The sequence below is a fragment of the Lepeophtheirus salmonis genome, chromosome 2 (genome assembly GCF_016086655.4).
Source record: "Lepeophtheirus salmonis chromosome 2, UVic_Lsal_1.4, whole genome shotgun sequence".
In the NCBI taxonomy this organism is placed as follows: Eukaryota; Metazoa; Arthropoda; class Copepoda; order Siphonostomatoida; family Caligidae; genus Lepeophtheirus; species Lepeophtheirus salmonis.
The window spans coordinates 24877605-24884495 of NC_052132.2; positions in this window are offsets into that span (position 1 = coordinate 24877605).

A 6891-nucleotide genomic window follows, 5' to 3' on the forward strand; every position below is an offset into this window, starting at 1 on the left:
GACAGACTGATCTATTCGACCGTTTTGGATTCCACGAAGGGCAAGAAGGGAGGGAGCAGAAAAATAATTGTACAATGTAATTGTATTTATGTTCCTTTAATTGGTCAGATGGAGTCGGACGGATTAAGTATAAGTAAACATTATAGTATTACATTTACTCCATCCGATCTAAGAATCTCTTTGAAGTCCATAGACATAAAGTATATTTCCTTCTCTAGGAACAACTGGGGTAAAAACCTATGCACATGGAGTTCAAGAAAATAATTTCTCTGGAATGTGTTGTCCATCCAGCTACATCGTTCCATTTCTCTTTAACGCTTAACCACCTTCAATACGGGTGAGCATTAAAATAGAGAGCTATTTTTTTATATATTTATATGAAATTTATTCTCATGAATTAAAAAAAAAAAATGTTTTAAACTGCAAATAACATACCATCATATATGTATTAAAAAAGTATAGATAAAATTTTCATTTACGATTTATATTAAAAATTGCCAAATCAAAATTTGCGAAAAAAATAGCAAAACACTTTTGCAATATTTTTCAAAACAAAAGTATAAAAATATTGGAAATATGTAGAGAAACACACAACTACCAATGGTTTTTTTCGTACTTGCTAAAACAAAAAAATATGGAGGATAATATCGTCGCAAAATAACTCTCGATAACTTCTTCATTTCTGCAAATATTGCAAAAATATTCTAGAAATTAAAATTATTTTATTTTTGTATTTCATCTTTACAAAAATATTGTTTTTTAATACATATCCGTACTTTACTCTAAACATACATCCATTTCAACAAACAAAAAAATTAATATATATTTGACAATGTTCAACATAATGCTACAACAGATGTGCATAAACCTCCTTGCTTTATAAACAAGATTATACTGATGTAAAAGTATACATTTGAAATATTGAACACTATCATCTAAAGGCACAAAGTAGTTGAAAGATCATAAAATATCAATTACATAATTGAACGTTCTAGTCAATACTTATAGAGATTAGATTATTTGTAAAAAAATATAAGTAAACACATAATTTATATACGTTGTATTTGTATTTGAGTGTATAAAAAATAATAGTAGGTACGTCAAATAGTGTGTTTAGGTAGTTCAACATACATTTTTATTTTTTTGTATGTAGCAAACAAATTTATTCGATCCACATCTATTACTGAAACAAACAATCGAGCAAAATTTAGCTTTACAATTACTAAACCCCAAATGACTTTATTAGTAACACAGGGGAGCAATTGGAGGCTGACAATGTAACGCCACAAATTTGATAAGCAGGTTAAATTGTATGTCTTGTACAAAATCCTAATCTAATCTCCGTTTTTCTGAAACCATTTGTAAAATCTAACTTAATAGATAATTTATATTAATAAAACAAAGTAAATTTATTTATATTAATGTATATTTGAATTTAAAAAAAAGATTTATGCGGGAAATAATAACGTATTTGTAGAAATAAAATCTCACAAACTTTTTGCATGTAAGATAGAGTGTGTAAACAGGGCCAAGTTTACAAACTTAAAGAATCAACAGTATCTGCAGGACAAGGCCACATAAAAAAACATATTTCAGAAATTAATTTATTTCCAACTTTATTATTGGAGTTTTAGAAAAATAATAGATTTACTTTAAATGAATTTATAAAGTCGATACATATGATATAGAAAGAAAGGCCAAGGTATATTTGGAGGAATCAAATTCAATATTTTTGCAAATTAGGATTTTAAAATCATTGCGCCCGATCTTCTGGGGCATGGATTTAGTTCCACTCCAGATAACGTCAAGCCCTATATAGTAGGACAGGTAGCTCTTTCTCAACAGCCATGAGTCGTGTTCGAATTCAAAATGTGATTCATATTGTACTCTGTGGCTCAGGTGGTCCAACTCCATTGTATCCTCCTCCCTATCTATCACAGTCCCTTTGCTGTTGGTTCTTTCTTCATGGGCTTTTCAAGTGTGGAAAGAATAAACTGCGACAACGATATCAAAATTTCCTCAAGTTGTCAAAATGCCTCGACATTTTGAAGTATGTATTCAACCACATCATAGCAGGGCAATCCTGGCCTGTGGGAGATGTTAATTTTCATAGAAAAATTCATATTCAAACACTACTCATCTATGGACTCAAGGACAAGTATGTGTCCCTTGTAGAAATGTGCGAAATGGAAAGGACGATTATGAAATCCTATTTGGAGCTCCTTCCCATGGCTGGTCATTAACTTATGATAGATCCCTCAAGAGAACTCAATACCATGATTCGTGAATCCATTGAGAAATATTAGAACTATTACTATGATTGAGAAGAGTGTTCCATTCCTCTTTTCACGGGATAAATAATTATATTACATCTGATCTTCCTGAGTGTGTTTGTAGATTTTTTAAATTTATATATGAGATTACAGTTTGAGCTAATACGTACAATAATTTGTAATGAGTTTTTGTGATATCTTACTGGAATTGTTCCCTTGATGATACATTTTTCTGTTCTATCATTAGTAATATAATTATGCAATTATACGAAATAAAAACATGTATAGGGAAATATTATTTTTGGTTGATCTATTTACTTTATGTCATCAGAATAACCATTAATAAAAAAATACAATAAATTCCTAATGTCATTCAAAATATATACAATTCCCTCTTTTATTTAATAGCCACCCAACTAGTAATAGAAAAAAGGAAAAAATTGCTAAAAAAATTGCATGATCCATTTATAAAGAGTATTAATGGTTAATGTAAGGACAGATTAAGAACCTATAGGATATATGGAGATATGACCTCACAAAATTAAGCATATAAATAGGTACTTTATAGATAAAGTATTTAATAAAAAAAGACCGTTCTTAGTTTTCTTATCGTTAAATTTTTTTTAAAGAGTAATAGTAGCTTATTTAAGTGAAATTGGATATCGAAGGGAAAACAAGCTCGAATAAATATATTTCTGATATTTAATTAACCATCTTAGTCCTCAGTTTTGTCGGAATTAGAGGATTTGTGAACATATTCGAGGCTGAGTGCTGGAAAGGGATTCTACGTCATACATGAAGTAAAATTAACTTCATTGTTATAATTGCGTAAGTGAAACAAAGTTAACATGTATTATCTTCACTCGGAAAGGATGACAGCATTCTCTCTAAAGAAAATGCCTGATGAGAGAAATGGGTGTATGTGTGAAAGAAGGCAATGGAGGAAAGATAATTAACTTCAAATGAATACAGACCGGTGATTGATATGTGGGGTGCATATTATGATAAAAGTAATAAATTTTTTAATTATAATAAAATAAAAAGATCTATCGAAGTAGTTGTAATATTGTACAAATTTTATAGGAGAAAAAAATTGCTAACTTAGATTGGAAGGATATCAAATCAAAGTGCTAAGTAACTAGTAAAACTAATTATATGATTTTTTTTTAAAGGTCTTTATTTGAACTATAACAATAATGTAAACAAGAAGAGAGAGAACACGTGTCACATCCATAAACTTAAAAACAGCTTCCATTGAAGAATCTAGTGGAATCACAAACTGTTACAGAAAATTCAAGGAACGGTTATAGAACAAGGCTTCCTCCATGTTCAGTAATATCCAAAATCAAATAAAAAATGATTCGTCTATCCCAATCTACAAAGAAAAATGAGCAGAAACACTAACTCACCGAATTTAAACAAGATTCCCTACCCTCTCGGGGCAGTTAAAAAACGCCCTTGACATCTTAATGTCAACTTCACAAAGGAAAACCCTCTACCTAACAGGGAAAATAATAAGAAGATGAGAAAATACAAGAAAACTCACTAGTCAAATTAATATTTTTTAATATAATCCTCCTAAATCTATCCTCGATCTTTTGAGAAGTCTAATATCAGATTTTTAAAAATATTTTAGGAAAGAATTGGGTCTACTCCTGATATTGTGGGAGTGGAAGAGAGTCTGATAACTCAGAGAGGGACACACCCAGAAAAACTAAATGAAGATGGATGCAATTTAGATGACCAAAAAAATATGGATATCCTATTTTGAGTCAAAACACAAATGCAAAAGAAGACGATCAACTTACAGTAACAATCGAAGGCCCAAATAGCTTAAAGATAAATGAGAAAAAAAAAGAAATCAAGATGAACTTTCTTTGAGAAAAGATTGGAATATGTTTTAACGAGTACGCCGATTTTCAAATAAGAATCAAGAAAAGAACTATAATAAAAAAATCATGTAAAAGAACTTGAGTGAGCCTATAAGATGAAACTGAGGGGAAAATACCGGAAATCAATCATCTGTATCCTGAAGAGGAACCCCTTATAAGGGTTGCATGGAAAAAATGTCAACTGACAAAATGTCGATTGACAGAACGTCTACAGTAGAATATAAATAAGGGGCTCCTCCAAATAGTATTCCAATAAATCCCATTTAGACATTTCCGCCATAAACATAACCCCAAACCCCTATATAACCTACTACAAAGGGCCCCTCCCAACTCGCTTACAAAACCTGAATATTAGAACTTTTTCTGGTACCGCCGAGTCCCAAAATGAACAAAACCCACCACTATAATTTAAACAACCATTAAGGGCCACCCACATCCCCTATTTACCCCCCAAATCTTGGTACTAAAGGGTTTTTCAATAGGGACGCTTTCATTTTCGGTTGATAGGTTTCAAAAACGACGTCATATTTGTTATTTTTTCTTTGGCAGCTGTACTCAGAAATAAGTGTAGTTTCATCATGGAGCAGTACACACTCAAGCAACGCTTGCAAATTATTAAAATTTATTATAAAAGTGGTGAGTCTTTGATCCAAATTTTAAGAGTGTTAATGCCAATTTATGGTCAACGTAATCGACCTGCAAAATCAACAATTCAACGTTTGGTGAAAAATTTTGAGTCCACATACACGCTACATAATGTTCCTGTGCCAGTGAGACAAAGAAATGCACGAAATGTAAAAAATATTGCTGCCACAAGCACATCAATTCAAGATGACCCAAGTTTGTCTCTTACCCGCCGTTCTCAATCGTTGGGCATCTCTGTGACATCGTTGTGGCGAATTTTGCGAAAAGATCTTCGCCTACACCCGTATAATATCAAGTTGACACAAAAACTGAAGCCGCTGAACCATTTCAAACGTCGGGAATTCGTAAAATGGGCTGAAGGAAAATTCGAAAATGATCCTGATTTTCAACGTAAAATCATTTTCAGCGATGAGGCACATTTTTGGCTCAATGGCTTTGTTAACAAGCAAAATATGTGCTACGGGGCCGGAAAACCCCCACACGTGATTCATGAGGCCCCAAAAAAATTGTTGTTTGGTGTGGATTGCATGCTGGTGGTGTCATTGGGCCGTACTTTTTCGTCGACGATTACAATCGCCACGTTACTGTGAATGGTAATCGTTACTGCGCCATTTTTTTTTGCCCTGAATTGGAAGATATGGACTTAGACGATATGTGGTTTCAACAAGACGGTATCAATTCACACACAGCAAATGTTACAATCGATTTATTGAAGAGTAAGTTTGGTGAGCGTTTTATCTCCAGAAATGGACCAGTCAATTGGCCACCACGCTCGTGTGATTTATCGCCTCTAGACTATTTTCTTTGGGGTCACGTGAAAGCCCGGGTCAACAACAATAAATTGTCGACGTTAGAAGAGCTCAGAACAAATATTCAACAAGAAATTGCTGCAGTTTCAGCCAATTTATGCGGAAAAGTAGTCGAAAATTGGGTTCAACGATTGGACTTCGTAAAACGTGCACGTAGTGGTCATTTAAACAACATCGAATTTTATTCATAAATTAACTTGAATGTATTTTAACGGCAAATAAAGAAATTGTCGATATCTCAAACCGTTTTTGTTTTATTTTAAAAAAAAATGCGAGCGCTGTTAATGAAACCCCCTTTATTTTCGAGTACAGACTGGTCCTTAAATGAGAAGAAAGCAACACCACTATTTACACAACAACTAAGAGCCCCTTTCATTGATTACTTGCATTGTATTAATCAGAATTTATATTCTACATTTCCTTTTTTGTATGTATAAGAAATTGGGGTGTTGAAAGTATTTTAATTAACAGTGGGGGTTTTCATCTCATTTTGGTGCCCGTTGGTACACAAAATATTCCCAAATTTCGAAGTATAAATGGGGGATTGTGAGGGTTCTTTACTGCTAGTTTATGTAAGGATGGTAGGGTAAATATCTAAAATATTAAATGTAATAATTTCCGTTCAACTTTCTCTCGCTAGACGTTTTGACCTATTACCTTATAAGGAATTGTTGACTTTAATAAGTATAAAATCTATGTCTACAAATATTATTTTGGTATTAAAACTCAAATAAGGTTAATAAGTGATGAAGTTATTCATGACGATGAAGCTGGACGGTATATCGTTCAGGGACAACATTTTTAGACCTCGTATTGATCCTCGATAGACTGATATGAAAGTGAGAAAATTTTCAAAGAGTGTAAACTCGATAGCTGAAGTTAGCCAACGTCAGAGAGTAATTAACTTTTATATGAGCTAGGATCTTTACAACTTTGTAATGGTTCCGGCCCTTGAAATGATGATTACTGTCGTGAAATTAAATGAGAGTGACATTATTGAGAACAAAAGGAATATCGAACAAAGTATAACGAGGGGAATATCGAGATAAGCAACTCCAATTGGAAGAAATATCCTTGTTAGATTCTAAATATGGAACACGCTTATTTTTCCCAAAAGTTATCAATCTTCTCAAAGAACTTTTCTATAAGAATGGAACAAGTTTGTAGTGTTTTTTTTTGTTTCCAACTGGACCATCTAGAATAATTATACGGCAGAGGTCAAGCTTTCCTAAAAAGTACGATGGATTGGGAATGATCTCCTTCAAAGACTTC